This window comes from Equus caballus, chromosome 17 (genome assembly GCF_041296265.1).
Source record: "Equus caballus isolate H_3958 breed thoroughbred chromosome 17, TB-T2T, whole genome shotgun sequence".
Lineage (NCBI taxonomy): Eukaryota > Metazoa > Chordata > Mammalia > Perissodactyla > Equidae > Equus > Equus caballus.
In genome coordinates this window covers 13,398,012-13,416,831 of record NC_091700.1, presented here as the reverse complement: position 1 = coordinate 13,416,831, position 18,820 = coordinate 13,398,012, and the positions used below count along the sequence as shown (strand labels likewise).

At 36.6% G+C, this 18,820-nt stretch overlaps 1 long non-coding RNA gene and 1 pseudogene across 1 annotated transcript in view; one reads left to right on the top strand and one right to left on the bottom strand.

The window, feature by feature from the left end:
- LOC138918428 (uncharacterized) overlaps positions 1-18,274 on the top strand; it is a 37,721-nt gene extending 19,447 nt beyond the window's left edge. Inside the window, exons 2-3 of the long non-coding RNA XR_011427852.1 lie at positions 16,849-16,943; positions 17,036-18,274. This is a non-coding gene — a long non-coding RNA (uncharacterized lncRNA). The remainder of the gene's footprint in view (positions 1-16,848; positions 16,944-17,035) is intronic.
- Positions 11,884-12,820, bottom strand: LOC138918478 (olfactory receptor 4C3D-like; annotated as a pseudogene).
- Positions 18,275-18,820: the final 546 nt, after the last annotated feature.

Here is an 18,820-nt window from a genome sequence, read left to right as displayed (position 1 = left end):
CTTCTAAGGTTCTATCATTTTTCATATATGCTGATTAAGGAAAATAAAACCTTAAGTCTCTTTGCTCCAGGAAGACAAAGATCCAACTTAGCTGACAGAGTCTCTGCGCATGAGTCTGAATTAGAGTAAATCCTTTATTCCATTTTTCCTTGTGAAGGGGTGCTCACAGATGAAACAAAGAATTCTAAAGAATAATCAAAATATCAATAAAACAGCTCAGTTAGTTTACACTGTGTACCATCAAGGTGCTAGGTACGTTGCATGCATGATTGCATTTATTTTTCATATCACATGAGATATGTACTATCACAAACGCTATCTTGAGGATGAGGAAACTGAGACTTGGAGACATTAAACATCTCATCTAAAATAATTGGGGATTAGGAATCCAAGTAATCTCATTTCATAACATGAGTTCTTACCCATTACACTATACCACTGAAGATGTGAACAGTGGCTTCACTAGTGACAAATAAAAATGGCAAGCAATAGAATATATTGGAGTATATGAGGAAGCCATTTGGTATAAACCTGATTCGGCCTGACTCTGTTTTTTCCAAAAGGGCCTAACTGTGGCTGTTGAGCACGCATTGTATATCTGATTAGACATGTCCTATGGCCAGAACAAAGACCCTTGAGATAAAGGTGCAACTTCCCCCCACATTGGCATTTCTTTAGGGATAAGCATCTTTCCTTAGGCTAGGAACTGATTGCTGCACTCACTTTTGACCACCCAGCTCACCTGTGACCAGTCAGCTGGAGACAACAGACTGCCACCCTGCTGTGTTCACTGAGACAGCAGATCTACCTGCTGTGTCCATCAATCACTGTGCCGACAGAGCAGTCTCACGACTATTCTAAAAGGGACATTTCAATCCTATGTGAAACATCCTCTCTGGGGGTATATAACCACTCTGTGCACCCCGCTTCTTTGGTGCCCTTCCTTCCTTCGGGAAGAAAGGCCCCAGGTTATAATCCTCAGATTTAAGCTCAGAATAAACTCACCCAAATTTTCATTTATAGTTATGGTTATGGATTTATTGGTTATGGATTATTTTCATCAACACTAGCTAAACACAATTGTTGCTGCCACCAAATGACATGGTAAAAGAACTGCTTCAGGAGCATAGGGGTACTTAAGCAGAGGTTGTCTGTCACTTGGTGAGAATATATTAGAGGCTATCGCTTCAAATGGGGATGCAAACTATGCATTCTCTAAGACTCATCTAAATATGCAAAGACCCATTCTTAGAATTATCCTTCTTACTAAGTGAAGTCTACAGCTGCCAGACACTCTTTGCAAATCTACCATATGGACTAACCCTCTCTCCAATCTCTAGCCCAAGAACTTCAAAAGTTCTTTAATAGCACTAATGAAGGAGAAGGAACATGTTCTTAGATATCAAAATAACTAGGTTTTACTCCAGGTTTCTCTCTAAATGCCAGGAGATGCTGTTACATTGCTCACACTCTGGATCTCAGTTTCCTCATCTGGAGAATGAAACAGTTGTAATAAATGAGAAAAATGCTAGGGCTTCAAAGAAGCCATATCAGGGACTCTGTCCCTTTCAAACACAGCAACATGACTCTTATCTAGATTAAATGCTTACACTTCCAAGTAAGATTTCCTTTGAACCATCTCATGACTTAAAATATTCCAAAACCAAATGCACTAGGAAGGATAATGCCCTTCTGTCTTAAAATCTGTGAATTCATCACAAATTTCTTTTGACTACTAGTACACTTCTCAACTTCTCAATCTGATATTTGAGACCCTGCCCCATGTAATAAACTTCATAATTTTATGTCTCCTTTCCACTGCAGACAAATCTGCCTCTTACTGCCAGAACACACATCTCACTCTGTTTAGTACAGTAGGAAAGGCCATGGGTTTAGAATGAGCAGTTTTAGTTCTCCATCTCAGTCAGGCCACTGACTGATGACATAACCTTCAAATATGCAAAAATAAAACAATGCAAAAGAAATTAAATTCAATATGTTTCAAATAGTTATTATTTGAGGGTACTGTGTTAAGAGCTGCATGATTTTGTCTTCTAACAAAAGCCATATGAGAGGGGAACAAGTATTATCCTGATTTTCTGAAGCAGTGCATAAGGTTTAGAGAACTTGTGCAAGTTGCTCAAAGCCTTTTGGTGTGTATGTGATCGAGTTAATAGCACGGTGGTTCATACATATAACCACTATGTTCTACAACCCCTCTAAGAATCGTATGTCCTGCCTCACAACACTTCCACGAAGATCAAAGGAAGTAACAGGCAGGAGAATGTTTGGGGAGTACTATTCAAATATCCATCTTGATTATTTTTCATTCCTATAAGCTTCTGATTTTTTCCTACCTCTGTCTATGTTGTCTGATATCAAAAAATCCATTACCACTTCTCCTTCATACCTCTCTTCCTCCCCAATGCTCCCTTCACCACTGTCATCCTGAATATTTGTTACATACATTTTAATAGGTTGCATATCAGCAATAATTCAATTATCTTATAAGTTTTTTTAAAATTTTATGTTGGTTTTATCTCCTTACGTGGATGCTTAAGGATAGCTAATTTATTCTCTTTCCACCAAATTTCTAATGCTGTGCTGTGTACACTCTTGTCATTGAATTAAATTTAATTAAATCCATGATATTGAATTCAGCCAAAGAAAACTGCATTGAACCATGGGGGCCAAGCAATGCTGGTGCCAGTCTCTGCCTCCAGAAATGAGAGAACGTTGTTGTCAGAGCCTGGCTGCTATTCCTTTGGCATTTATGATCAAATATCCCATTTATGATCTTTCATCTTTATCATTTCTACTCCTAGACATGCTTTAGCCAAACCCAAGAGCTGAACCACACCTTGGACTTCCAGTTCAGTATGAATCACTCCCATCAGATCCTTTTTGTAATAATATCTTTTTCTTTCCAGTATTCCTGTGAAATACCATCACTCAAGAGATTGTTCATATAAAGAAGTGAGAAATTACATTTCTTCAATTATCTAATTATTGCCTACATAGTACATATTTCTCATGTAATAGCATATCCCTTAGTCTGAGGGATACAGGAAATACCCTACCTATAAAGAGGGAAAAGAATGAGCACTCATGAAACAATGCATGTGGGTATAAGTTCTGGAGAGAAAATATCAGTATAGTACGATCTATAGAGTTCAAAGATGATGAAATGAGATAGTCCTTGACATGAGAATTTAGAAAATTCTAAATTTATAAACTTGTAATTTAGAAAGTGCACAAGAATGACATCAGCATGAGCAAGACCTAAAGAAAGAAAAGAAAAACATAATTTACAGAGTTGAAATATATGGACTTTGACATCACAAAAACTGGATTTTGTTATGGACCTTTCAGGGGTGTAATTAACCAGAAGTTATATATTCTCTCTAAATCTCAGGTGCTTTTTTTTTTTAAAGATTTTATTATTTCCTTTTTCTCCCCAAAGCCCCCCGGTACATAGTTGTATATTCTTCGTTGTGGGTTCTTCTAGTTGTGGCATGTGGGACGCTGCCTCAGCGTGGTCTGATGAGCAGTGCCATGTCCGTGCCCAGGATTCGAACCAATGAAACACTGGGCTGCCTTCAGCAGAGCACGCGAACTTAACCACTCGGCCAAGGGCCAGCCCCGAATCTCAGGTGCTTTTTGCAGAGTTGTTGTATTAAACATATTAAGTTCCTAGTATTATAATTTAAATTTAAATTTTTTAACTTATAAACATTAAAATGTGATAGAAATATTAACTTAAATTATAGTTTAAATGTTTAGTAAACATTATAATGCCTGGTTTGGTTGTGTGCCTCATAAAACTTATTCACCTTGACTATCACAAGGCACAAGGTTCCTTGAACATAGGTGCTTAGGTGGACTGGAGTTTAATTGGGAATTGAGTAGTAAGAGCTACAAGATTAAAGAAACACACATAAAATTCCTGATTTTCTATGTATGGTTAATTGTTCCTTCTGAGTTCCTATAACATGCCAGACAACCTTTCTGTGCCTCAGTTTCATCCTCTATAAAAGAGGAAAGTGATGTTACCCATCCCAAAGGTTTGTTGTAAAGGTTAAAGGATTTTACAACATAGAGGGCTTAGATGAGCATCCCCATTTCTTTCCCAGGATGAATAAAATGACACTGACCACAAATCATTGTAAAATAGATTATCTGCCTTTTTATTTTCAACACATGTGTGTTTGCATTAGCTTCTATAAATCCTCAGTAGGCAGGCAGGAAATCAGCTCAAGGACTCCTCAACACTAGGCGGGATATAAGTTTTTGCATTGACATTAAAAGAAATGTCTCCCAAAACCATTTTCTAAAATAGTCTGCAGTTCTTACCAAACACAGAACAGTTTAAACAAAAATAATTTATTTTTATAAAATATAAAAGTTAAACATGGCCCTTGGAAAATATTATGTATAGGCAGATAGAGTGATAGAAAGTTTAATGTCACAGGATCACTGCCAACCACAAGTACTCACTCGACCTCCAATAACAAGTTAGTACATGGTTTTCATATGTGCACCTGTAGGTAGGTATGCTGTGTATGCACAGTCGTGTATTTGTTTTACTCTAGATAAAAGTATATAATAGTATGATAATATAATAGAATTTTAACTTGGTTTGTATGCACATTGTGCCAGTTATCTATGAATTTTCCTTCATTTTAATTTCTATATATTATTTCATTTTATGGTTACACCATAATTCCTTTAATCAGCCCATTTTTGCCTGAAATTTATATTATTTCTAATATTCTGCCTTACGCACAATGCTGCAATGAACATCACTTATAGACTCTTTACTTACTGGTTTGAATATTTCTGTTGGAGAAATTTATGTCACCATCACGTCAAAAGACATGCATATGTTTAACTTTGGTAGATTCTGTAACATTAGTCTCTCAAAATCCTGAACAGTCTCATTTCCATCGATAGTTTTATTGACAGCATAAGCAATAAAGACATTATCAGTATCCAATAAAGCTAAATTAAATGCAATGTAATATCTATATAGTCTATGCATGGATTTCCATATCTAACTAATAATAATAATTAATAATTTAGTATATGCTCTCTACCAGTAACTTTATTAGTACTTTATACATGTTGTCTCATTTAATCTTCACATCTGGCTATGTTTGCACACCTTTTATGGCTGAGAAAAAGCAGAATATTTAATTTTCTGAATCCTATACAGTTAATAATTGATAGAGCCTGAATTTGAATCCAAGAAGCTGACTTTACAGCTGATAGGTGTTTCTTGTGTCTGAATTTCTTACCAAGAAAATAATTTCCTCAATAAAATCCTGGATAACAAGAAGTGATAGCAGTGTTTCCAGTGAGCTCCTCTGGGTCAGTATTTTTATTGAACCATCAGTGGCCCTGTGCTCTTCAGAAGATCTGTGTCCTGGGCACACACATCATCAGTAGTGTACATCTCTAATTAAAGGCTCTTAAAGGACTTTTTTCTGTTGGTAGCCTTCCTAATTCACTTGGCTTTCCTTGAGAGATATGTGGATACAGAATTATCTGTAGTAGCACTTTTTTAGGGTCAAAATTGCTATATCATTGTAGATTTAAAAAAACAACAACAACATCATGTTCTTAGAATGCTTCTGGAGAGAGAAGGCTTAATCCCTGAGCAACCTTTCTTGATTTTACCTCCCCATCCTTGAGCACATCATCAGTGTCACCATCAGAACCAGCACCAAAACCATCCTTGTGGGCAGAGCCATGCACTAATAATGTTTGTGCTTTTGTCTGGGGAAATATGAAGTATCATTAACTAATGAACACAGAGAGAAAATACTGCATACTTTTTTTTCCCAAAAGTGATTAGTAGAAAAATAAATGTTAAAGGAAACTAGTACAAGAGGAAAGCAGAAATATATAGATGCAATGCATATGTATAACACACACACACACACACAAATGTTGCATGAAATAAGGGACATAGAAATCTCTCTGAAACCGTCCTAGACACGCCAGTGAGTCCTGTTCCTCCCGTCCTAAGGGAACATCTCTGAAAGATAAACACATTGTTTTATTTGCAAATCTCATGATCTGGAGAGAGGCCAAAAGGTAGACACCTAGATTTGGATAATTTCTCAAAAGAAATTAAAGGAAAAGATGCTAAAAGTTGTTGTTAGCTCAAAGCTCTCCATTCTGAGAACATAATTTGTGTAAATAGATAAAATAGGTGAACTAGCGACACATTTTAGGTATAATATAATTATGCACATGTAGGTGATTCAGTTTTTTCAATGATTCCAAAATAGTAGTTTAAATTAAAAGAACATGTTTAATACTCAAGTTTTTAAAGTCACCTGCAAAACTCAGTCTGAAGACTTCTCTGTGACCTCCAAAAGCCGGTTACCTGATGGTCCCAGGAAGTAGAAGGTGGATATTGTGTAAGTAAAGTTTCTGGGATCAGCAGGGCGACCAAAAGCTCTGGCCCCATCCAAGATGTACTCACATGGACTTTTATCTTCAAAAGAGCAGGAAATCATGACACATTAGAGTTTCAATGTAGCAAATCCAAGTGTGGAGGCAAGAACACCTGCACTGGAAAGAAATCATCCAACCAGTCACTGGGAAGTAATTTTAATAGGACTAGAGTTTCTATTGATTTTAAAGAGAGATTTAAAACACATGCTCTAAGTATTCAAGGACTTAAATAGAAAACAACCCTTGTGGTTGGCAAAGGAATTTAAATGTCATCAAAATAAGAAAGGTTGCCAAAAAAGACAACCACTAAGCTGTTTACAAAATCATTCACAGAACGGTGTCTGCCATTTGGCTGCACTTGGAGCTTAATTTGTGAACATTTTCCAATCCACATTTTAGAATAAAAATAATAAGGCATTCCCCTTTGGGTAATAGACCTGAGCCAAAAGAGGACAGAGTGCCATTTTCAAATGACAGAATTTCAAAGTGCGCATCATTTTGATCACTTGCATCATTCCAACTGCATCCTTCTGAGGCTGTGTCTTTACTGACTGAGGAGCTAATCACCATACCAATGAATTCCCATCTACCCCTGCAATGATCCGCTTTTCCCAGGCACAGAACATCACTGGAGCCTGGCCAAGGTGATGCACCACAAACACAAAACCAGATCATGGTATTAACCATTCAATTATTTGCTCCACAGCTAAGCTGTCTCCTTCAATAACAGAATGGCCACACAATGATCCAACTGCCCTGATAATATAAATGAAGAAAAGTCAATAGAATTTCTTCTTAGCGACCTAGCAAGTACCATGTCCAAATTTTTCTATCAACTAATTGGAGACTCACTCATCTTTTTTTTTTCCTAAACATTGGCACCTGAGCTAACAACTGTTGCCAATGTTCCTTTTTTTCCTTCTTTTGTCTCCCCAAAGCCCCCCAGTACATAGTCGTACATTTTTAGTTGTGGGTCCTTCTAGTTGTGGCATGTGGGACACCACCTCCACACGGCCTCATGAGCAGTGCCATATCTGCCACCAGGATCCGAACCGGTGAAACCCTGTGCCTCGGAAGCAGAGCGCGCAAACTTAACCACTCGGCCACGGGGCCAGCCCCAAGCTCTTTCATCTTTTGAGAGTATTATTAAAATTGCGTCACATCTAACTGAAGGACAGTTGCTATTACTAAGGATTAAAAAATGCACTTCAGCCAGAAAAAATTAGGACAAAATTTTTTCTCATTCCTTAACAATTAATTTTCTCAAATGACAAGTTTTCAATTCAGAAACGTTTGGGGTTATAGTCTTCATTTCTTTTTCCACCTTTAATAGTAAAAAATATCAATATCCTAATATGCAATGTATTTTGGAGACTATAACTGGTTCATTAACATATTTCACCATATACCTGGGAAGTCTCCTGAGAAGAAAAAAGCCTCTCAATTTTCCCAGATATGATCCTCACAGGTGCTGGTCCAACACCTGTGCTTAGATTGTCTTTACCAAAGTGGTGACATCACTCCATGTTATTATCTAACCATGGGCTAGGCAGTGCTCCTCAATCTTTTTTTGTCATTATTTCTACCTTAATCCTCTTTTTTAGACATTTCGTTCCTGTAATCACCCACCCTAAATTTTTAACATCATAGATATATTATTTATGTAGTTAATGTATTTCTGTGATTTATATATTAAAAAGTGTGATATTTTCATCTCTCGAGAAACTGGTTTTACCTACCAGGAAGAGATAGCATCCCCATTGCAAATGCATGTGTTAGAATAACTTACTTATAAAAAGAAAGGAGGGTAAACAATGAAGTTATATAAACTTGGGCCTAACTAAAATTCTAGCTGTACTTCAAACAACTACACAATTCTTCTCTTTTGCATCACCCCCTTGATAAAACGTGTTTATCCTCCTTATTAGTAACACCATCACATTTTTCCTTTGTCACCCTATTTATTATCCACGTATTCCCCACTGGAATTTAAGTTTCATACAAATACAACCCTAGTCCGTAGTATTCAACATTGTATTCCCAGTCCCTAGAACTCTCTAGTACATTGTAGGAATTGAACGATATTTTTTGGATAAATGAAATCAGTGAAAATTTCCTGAACTTAAATGACTGTGGAGCCAGTTTTCAATTAATAAATATTAACACTATGGGAAAACAATGGGAAAAGCCCTATAGAAACAACGTTTAGCTCTTTAGGGTGCTACCCTCCTGCCCAAACAGAGTATCACTCTCCTGAGTGACTGAGCTGTTTATTGTTTCCCCAAACATCTCTCTCACTTATGTGTCACTTTCTTTGAAATTCACCCATTTGCATTTCATTTCTCTAGCTCATTACATCACACTTTTCATGATGCACATAAAAGGGAATACACCTGTGGAAATGAGATCATCAGATGGCTTTTTTCTGGCATAAGAAGAATCAAGAGAGTGCAAGTAACCTGGGAAGCAGAAGTCAAGGGACAGATCAAGCAAAGAAAGTGGTTCCCCAAAATGAGGGAAGAATGCCTCAAGGGCAGTCTGTACAATGTGGCCAAGGATCGGTTCTGTGTTTTGATATTTTCACATCATGCTAGCAAGGAGTATTGCAAAGTGAGAAGAGTAGAGAAGGCAGAGTCTAAAATATTTGATATTGTTGCTTAACCTCATTAACTCTCATTTTCTTCTTGTATAAAATGGAGTAAAGTCCTTTCTAATAAAGAAAGTAAAGCCTTTTGCTTTCTAATAAAACTTGTTGCTACACTAAGAGTGTTAAAGCATGTAGAGAATCTATCAAAATGTGTACCTCATAGCTGGCCTTCAAAAAGCATTAGCTCACTCCCCTCCCTTAATGCCTAATATTTTCACCGACTGAAAATGTCATAAAAACCAAAGTATCCTTATACAACAGATCTAAATATTATTTATCTTATTATTTTTGGATTAAATATACTCATTTCCTCATATGTTGTTTTAAGTATCAGAAAAAAATCAGATAGCAGTTGGCTTTCATGAGAGAGTCCTGATGATGAGTGCAAAGAAACATCTTAACATTCCTTATAATTGTTCACAAACCAGCAAGATTCCACCTACTGAGAATATAAAACTGCCTCACATTTCCTCCTTCAGTTCTTACACCTTCTGGGTTTGCCTTGAAATTTATAATTTGTGTCTTGTTAATCTTGTCACCCCTCCACTGAGCACTCACGGTCACTCCTAAGACAAATCATTAGCCTTAGTTTCCCTCTTAAAGTCATCTCTTTTGTCTTAGAGGAGAAATGACACTTTTTCCTATCCTTACACCTGGCTTACACTCATCTCCTAACAGTAAAAATGAACCACGTCATTTAATCTAGGTTCTGTTGAAATGTTTAATTTTCATCAGCAATTGCAAAGTTGATCATTTTTAATAGATTAAGTCCTGTTTATATTATCTTCTAGGCTCCGACTTTGTGAGAAAATGTTCTATACCTTATGAACTTTAGACAGTCAGGTATAAGTTAGAACACACAATCACCCCAAAGAACAGGTATACCATGTGCTGGCATCACTGTATAGTCAAATTACATAGCTCCATATGACTAGTGAATTTGAAAAAGGGACATTTGTGAGAACTAACGCAAGTTGGAGTGTTATAGTTATAGAAGCTTTGCTTTATAAAATATTATATAGTCAAGTAGAATGGCCTGATATGTTCCACATGCATAGAGCAGCATTACCACTTAAAGATATTGCTACATTTGACATAAGGCTACAGCAAACTTAAGGCCATCTTTCTTGAAGGATAAAGTGAATCATTACGACTGCAGAAAACTTCCTTTCCTATATACAGCAACATACCACAGATAACTGTGCTTTATGTGAAAGAAAGTAGGACTGAGATTTAGAAGACTTGGGCTCAAATTTTGTAATTGAAACTCTTGGATGTGTGACTTGAGGCAAGTAAATTAGTAAATCTCTCTCGACTTCAATTTGCTACTCTGTAAAATGGGGATAGTAATAATGGGACTACCAATTTACTACATGTATAAGTCACCTAAACAAAGTGAATATGCCTGATAGATAACAAAGTGCACATTTAATGTAAATATATGTGTCACATCTACAAAGCAATAGCTTTGGATCCTGGCCATATGTCTTTTTGCTCAGATTAAGTAAAAGAATGTTTACCTTTGTTGCTTCAAATGGCTTCTCAAGTCTTGGTAAGGGGAAAAAACATCTTTTATATTCAAGAAAAAAATGTGAGCCATAAGATATTTAACAAAATAAGACCAAATTAAGAGTAATTTCAAAATTTCTGGCTTAATTTTTGTGCCAAGGAAAAATATTAGAGATCCATTATAAATTATCCTTCCTCCTTTTGTGCGGTCCTCTTTTCACTTTTTATAAATTCGTAGTGTCAAAAAAAAAAAATCATCAGTGATTCTTTCACTCCCCAGCAGTCCCTGCCCTGTACATCTATCAAAGAATATCTATCCTCTCTTTTGCTTTACCAAAAGCTAAGCAAAAAGAAAAGAAGTTTTGAGATCAAGATTCTATGGAAAAGCCAATTCCATCCCAGTCACATACATGTGAACATTCAGTAAAGGAGCAGCGAGCCTGGAGGAAGCATCCTCTAGGATCATCACACTCTGTGTTTATGGTTGTTCTTCTGTTACATCGCCTGAACCTATGCACGTGAGCATTGGTGCCATGGTAAAGTACATTAAAGCACCTGTCAGAGGGCTTGGCCTCTATTAATTACTCAATAAACATTAGTATCTGGGACTTCTTTTTCTGTCAGTGATCTTTAAAATTTGTTGATGTTCTTGCACATTTCATGACAGATATAATCCTCCCTATTTATATACATCGTCAACTTCTCTGCTTGAACAGCCTAAGTTATTCTCATCTTCAACAAAATCCTTGGGGCAATTTTTTTTGCCTTAAAACAATACGAATTTATTCTCTTATAGTTCTCTTCAGAAATCAGAAATGAGTCTTATGGGGCTAAACTCAAGACATTGACAGAGCTGATTATTCTGAAGCCTCGGGGAAAGACTTCCTTTCCTTAGCTTTTCCACCTTTTAAAGGCCACCTACATTCTTGGCTCATAGCCCAGCATCACATCACGTGTTCTCCTTCTGCTGCTGTTGTGACATTGCTTTTTCCTTCTATCATCAATTTTCCCTTTGCCTCTCTCTTTTTTTTTTAAATTATTTTGTTTGGGGTATATTGTCTTATAACATTATGTAAATTACAGGTGTACATTATTATATTTCATTTTCATATTATATTTCATTTATTGGCTGCATCATATTCACCACCAATAGTCTAGTTTTATACATCACCATACATGTGTGCCCCTTTACCCCTTTCACCCTCCCTCATCCCCCACTCCTCTAGTAATCACTAATCTGTTCTTGGTATGTATGTGTTTGATTACCTTCCACGAATGAGTGTAATCATATGGTACTTGTCTCCCCTTATGTCATGTTTTACTTCCATGTTTCTCATTCTGTAAATGATAGGATTTAATACGGGAATTAGGATTGCAAAGAATACAGTCACCACCTTGACCACAGGGTAGGTGGCCACAGGACACATGCAGGTGAATATCCAAGGCACAAAAAGAGTACAGCTACAGTGAAGTGGGAGCCACAAGTTGGGAGGTATTTGTGTCGTCCTTTGGAGCCATAGGACCTGAGGGTTGTCAGGATGACTATGAAGGAGATGAGCAGCATGGAAAAAATAAGCAAGCACATGGCCCCGCTGTTGGCTGCCACCACTATTCCGAGCAGGTAGGAGTCCCCAGAGGCAAGTTTCAGCAGTGGGAAGAGATTGCACACTAAGTGGTCAATGACATTGGGACCACAGAAGGGCAAGTTGAGCATGAAAAGAATCTGCACAGTAGGGTGCAGGATCCCCCTGATCTAGGCCACTACCACCAGGAGGTGGCAGAGCCCCTGTTGCACAAGGTCATGTGGTACAGAGGCCTGTGGATGGCCACATAGGTATCATAGACCACAATGAGGAGGATGATCTCTGATCCTCCGAGAAAGTGCTCTACAAAAAGCTGAATCAGGCAGCCCCTGAGGAAAATGGTTCTTCTCTGGCACAGCTTGTTGATGTTCATCTTGGGAGTGGTGACAGAGGGATAGGAGGTGTCTACAAAGGACAAGTAAGTAAGATAGAAGTACATGGGAGCTGAAAGTGTGAGGCTGAGGGAGATGGTGATGACAATGAGAACATGGGCCAGCACGCTAAATAGAAAAATGAACAAAAAGACAATGAAGTGTATTTTCTGCAAGTCTGGATTCTGTGTGAGTCCCAAGAGAATAAATTCCATCATATTTTTGGGAGGTGTGAGGTGATCCATTCAGCAAGTAACACCTTCCTGCAGCCTACATTACCTACAAAGGGATAAAAAAAAAACCTACCTAATAATCATGAAGGGGTTGTAGTCTGTATTTCATAGTACAAAAATAGAGTAGTCACTGTAAACATGGAGCATGTCCTTGGAACTCTTTGCCCCAGTAATTGTTTCAATTCTTCCCCATTACCTCCATGATGCTTTCAATCTCTTCAGACACCTAGTAACTGTCACCTACAAAACCTCTATAGGGCAACATTTGATGTGTAGTTTACTGAGAAAATACTATATAGCTGACATCTAGATTCTCCTGGTTCCAACTCTATGACTTTTTTTTGTGTGAGGAAGTTTTGCCCTGAGCTAATGTCCATTGTGAATTCTCCTCTATTTTTTCCCCCTTGAGGAAGATTAGCCCTGAGTTAACATCTGTGCTGATCTTCCTCTATTATGTATGCACAGTGCCTCCAGAGCATGGGCAATGAATGGAATACCTCCACACTTGGGATCTGAACCTGAGAACCCAGGCCTCCAAAGTAGAATGCGTGGAATTTTAACCACTTGGCTATGGGGCTGGCCCTCTCCAACTTTGTGACTTTTCTTAGTTATTTTGATGCCCTGTGCTTCCAAAATGTCCTCTGTGTCTGTGAGCTTACAAATTGCAACTCTCAGATTATTTTGTAAGGTAAAAGTCATTCCCTCTTCCAGGAGCATTTACATTTGAACCCACGGCTCTAACTGTGGAAAGAAAGATGTGGTCAATAACTATTTGTCATAAGTAGACAGATCAGGGAAACAAACAAGTCATGGGTGACACACACTCCCTGGTACCTACCAAAACACTATGCTATTCACGTGTCTTTTCTTGCTGTGCATACCACAGTGCCTGGCATAACGTCTGCAATGCCTGGCACCTGTTGGGTGATGAATAAATGCTGGGTGAATTATCACACTTCCTATATCTTCATTTGTAAAAATATGCACTCTTCTCCAGCAATAAACCTAGGAATCCCGGCCTTCTCATCCTCCCACTCTATTTATCACTACTCTCTTCTTTATGAGAAACAAACTTTTGAAAGGAAGCTGCCTTCCAGTTTAATAGTTTCTGACATACTTTATAGGTTAAGTAGGAAAATATTAATTGCTTTAAGGAAAGAGTATGTTATTGGGTCATTTTACTTTTAAGATAACTATGGTGTTTATTAATTAATAGTTTTATTCTTCAAAACTCTGTTCCAAATCCAATTTAACATAGTCACATTCAGGTAATTTCCAGCTTCAGTAGACAGGGATTAAAAAAAATTCTTGGATAGGTGTTCAATACATGAGCATCTGTCAAGCAAAGGAAACCCTTATTTTTAAACCTGTAAAAATAGAAACTTAGTGTGGAGAACAGAAAGAAAGAGTCTGCTAAATAAAGTTCTCTACATGTATACACACAAACACATTTAAAATCTATTACTTACCATAAGTACCTATTACACGTCCACTCAGTCAATTTATTGGACACTTGCTATGTATATTAACATATATTTGTCCACACAAAGTGTTAAAAAGTGTTCCTGTTAAATACCTTTGGAAATCCCTCCCCCAACATTTTATTACAAATGGCATCAGGTTGTCCATCCATGAGATCCTCTCACTCCTTTGTGTGTCTGCCATATGCATTCTCACATCATCTTCTCCAATCCTCCATAACATCCATCATCCATCGTTCCTGGTTATAGGAAATTACTTTACTAATAGAATGAGGAGATTTGGGGACATAAATTTCCCAAAGGAAAGAAAAGAGGAAACATAAATATAAGAAATTGTACTCTGCAAAAATGTATCATTTCCTTTCAAAGATAGTGGATAAAGAATATTACTATTTAATTATCCAAAATAGAGATCTTGTACATATGTGAGAACAAAGTGCGTAGCTTTGCTGCATTTTCTTATTCTGAGGTGAACTCTCGAACAGATCAGAAAGAGTACAGTGACATAAATTAAAAACAAGATATAATTAATAAAAGTGATTTAGAAATAACTACGAAGAAATACAAATTACTTTCTCCTTTTTCTTTGACTCCACAATAACCTTTCTAGGAATAAACCTTAAAGTAAAATATTTTTAAAAGAGAAAAAGTTATGTATAAATATTTTAAATACAATGATTAAAAGCTGTGGAGAATGAGAAACTACATGGAAATTCCAACATTAGAGAAATGGATAAGTAAAATATAGTGAATATATTTGAATAATGTGTAGTTTTCAAGAGGGATTTTTTTTAAATTATGATATATCACAGCAAAATTTTTATTTTGTAATATTAAGTGGGGAAAAACTTGGATGCAAACTTGAATGGGTAATATGATTCTAACTATTTTAAATATATATCAATAATCACAAAAGACCTCAAAATATTTTTACTCCTAAGTTGGTAGTACTGTCACTTATTCTATCTTTCTTGATACCTGCCATGCTGAAGAAGAGATTTAAACCTCAGATTGGTGGGGGTGAGGGGTAATTATATGACTTGTAAAGTCCATTGAAATATCACATTCTATAATTAAATGACTTCCTGGAAAAAATCACCTCACTATGAACTTGTCTGATGTAGCTTCATGGCCAGGGCCCCAGGGAGCTGTCAATTCACGAAGAACAAAGTAAAGCTGTAAGATTAAAATGCCAATTAGGGGCCGGCCCCATGGCTAAGTGGTTAAGTTGAGACACTCCACTTCAGCGGCCAAGTGTTTTGTGGCTGGTTTGGATCCTGGGTGTGGACATGGCACCGCTCATCAGGCCATGCTGAGGCCGTGTTCCACATAGCAAAACCAGAGGCACTTACAACTAGAATATACAACTATGTACGGGGGGGGCTTTGGGGAGAAGAACAAAAAAAAAAAGAAGAAGATTGGCAACAGATGATAGTGCAGATGCCAATCTTTAAAAATAAATAAATAAATAAATAAATAAATAAATGAAATGCCAACTAGCTGAGCTGAAATAAGCATCTTTGTTGATTTATAAATGGCACCTCTGGATACGGCCCTTCTCTTCAGCCTTACAAGAGCTAACATATATCCTATTAGTAGGTAAATTCTGTGAAGTTTCTTAGCTATGGCTAATTAGACCTCAGGGTATTTCACCACCATTAGCAGACCTTGCCAACAACCCAATTATTTCACATAACTTAACCAAACATCAGTTAAGTTATAGCACTCAACTTTAATTTTTAAGTCCTTCCTTAAGTCTACATGAAGACAAAATGCCATGAAAAGAGAAAAATAAAAGCCAACCACTTATGAATTTGTATCTTTGATAACAAACTTAATATGTAGTCTGGATATTTGGATGTATAAATTAAACATTTAGGTGGGTAATTATCTGACTCTTACATTTTTCATTATAATATTTTTAAAGCAATCTACCATTCATAGCAATCGTAATTTTTTTAAAGATTGGCACCTGCACTATCATCTGTTCCCAATCTTCTTCTCGTTTTTTCCTTCTTCTTCTCCCCAATCCCCCCAGTACATAGTTGTATATTCTAGTTGTGAGTGCCTCTGGTTGTGCTATGTGACACACCACCTCAGGATGGCTTGATGAGTGGTGCCATGTCTGTGCCCAGGATCCAAACCAGAAAAACCCTGGGTTGCCAAAGCAGAGTGCACAAACTTCACCACTCAGCTATGGGGCCAGCTCCAATCATAATTTTTAAATATTGTTTTCAGATGTACATTAAGTGATAGCTGTGAAACCTATTGGTACTATGTACCACATAAAGTTTACAGTACTTTTTCAAAGTAGTTGTTTCTTTTGCCAATTCTGGAATTAGATTAACATGATAATGATGAAAATAGTACAGCTACAGTGGTGGGTAGAAACATTGCTTTAGAACCATACATCTGTCTAATCTAGCTCCCCAAGGCCTAGAGTAGTGTGACAAAGGAAAAAGAAGAGTTAGGTCTAAATCAGTGTGTTGTCCATGAAGGCAGTTTTTCAAAAGAAGAGTTCCCAGAGCTATACCAGAAAACTCTGTTTTCACAATACAGATCCAAGGACAGAGTGGTTTAAAACGCTGGAGAGACAGCAACACAGATTTTCAAACTGGAGGGCTAAGCCAGAATGAAAGCAGAATCAAAAGGAGGTAAGTGAAAACTTTTCCCAAGTTAGCTCAAGTTGTTGGTTGGAGAAAGTGGTTATGCTGTGTATTTCATCTAAGTGGGGTCTTCCTTTCAGGCCTGTCCCTAAAGAAAAGGAAGATGGAAGTTGAGGAATTTTATTCTCTGCACTCCTTCCAGGACATCAGGAGGAATATAAACACACCTTCAGATACTCACATACAATGATGCTGAGTGAAGAGAGTCTAGACTGGAAACATAATCCGATGTTTTCTCCATTTCTTGAACTAATTTTTAAGTCAAAATATCACTTTCCTGAACTTACTGTTTTTGTATTACCTGACCAGAACAAAAAAAACTGAGTTATTTACCTACTTCAGAGTTAAAACAGGAAAATTCTCTTCCTACTGTTCCAGGCTGATAATAAGAACTAATTTTTGGTAAACCCAAAACAAATCCAAAAGTATCACCTTATACACTGAGCAGAGATAGTTCACTGTCTTGATTCCCCAGGATCAGCTCTCAGGTATATTGATTCAACTCTCAGCATTAGGGTGACAAGTAGACAGGACTTAAAAATTAGGATTAGAAACCTATCAATATCATAAGAAGGTTAAACTTAGAATATTTTTGTTCTTAAGGCTTTGATTTTTTTATGCCTTAAACGAGGAACCTCAAACTCATAGCACATCATTCTGCCTCTTTCCAAGTCATAATATTCCTTTTAGATTATATCTTCTCTGTTAAAATGTGTATTCAAGTATTTTGTCTATTTTAATGATTGTATTTGCCTTTCTATACAGTCATGCAACACTTAATGAAGGGGATAAATTCTGAGAAATGCATCACTAGGCAATTGGTCATTGTGCAAACATCGTAGAGTGTACTTACACAAACCTAGATGGTACAGCCTACTGCATACCTAGTCTTCATCATACAAATATTATGGGACCACTGTCTAATGAATATGTGGTCCGTCATTGACTGAAACATCATTAGGCAGTGCATGACTGTACCTTAGTTGTAAGTATTCTTTATATATTATTGATGTAAAACTATCATCAGATATATAATTTGTACTTTTTGTTTGTAAATTTAGGTATATGATCCATTTTGAGTTAATGTTGTGTTTGGTGTGAAGTGTAGGTTTTAGTTCATCTTTTTTCATGTGAGTAGTCAATTACTTTTTACTATTTATTGTGAAGAGTATCCTTCCCCAATAAATAGCCTTGGTAGCTTTGACAAAAAGCAATCAGCCATTATGTGTTTATTATTGGATCACTGATTCTATTACATTGATATATTTGTCTGCATTATACCAGTACCAATTAACATGTTTTGTAATTTTCAGGATTAAGTACTGTTCTTTCATTAAATTCAATTCTAAATATTTTTATGTTATCAAGAATCACATCCTTTTCTTAATTTCACATTCAGATATTATTTTGATACTATCTAGAAATAAAATTGTTTTTTGTATAATGATGAGATGAACTCAGTTATTCTAGTGGTTTTTGTGTGTGTATGTGGAATGCTTACGATTTTCTACTTATAAGACCATGAAGTCTGTGAATAAAATCAGTTTTACTTCAAATTCAGATGACTGATTTATTAATCTATCATCTATCTATCCATCTATCTATATGTCATCTATGTATCTGTCTACCTTTCTAAATATCTATCTATCATCAATACTGAGAGTGAGCATCAAGCATTATTTTTTTACTTTATGGGGAAATCACTCACTCCTTAAACATTAAGTGTGGTGCTAGAAGGATGTTTGGTAGGTTGAAAGTAACTTTCTCTATTTCTTCTTTGCTCAGACTTTTTTTTTATCTTAAATCAGTGTTGGATTGTCTGAAACAGTTTTTCTGCAATTATTGAGGTGGCTATATGTTGTTCT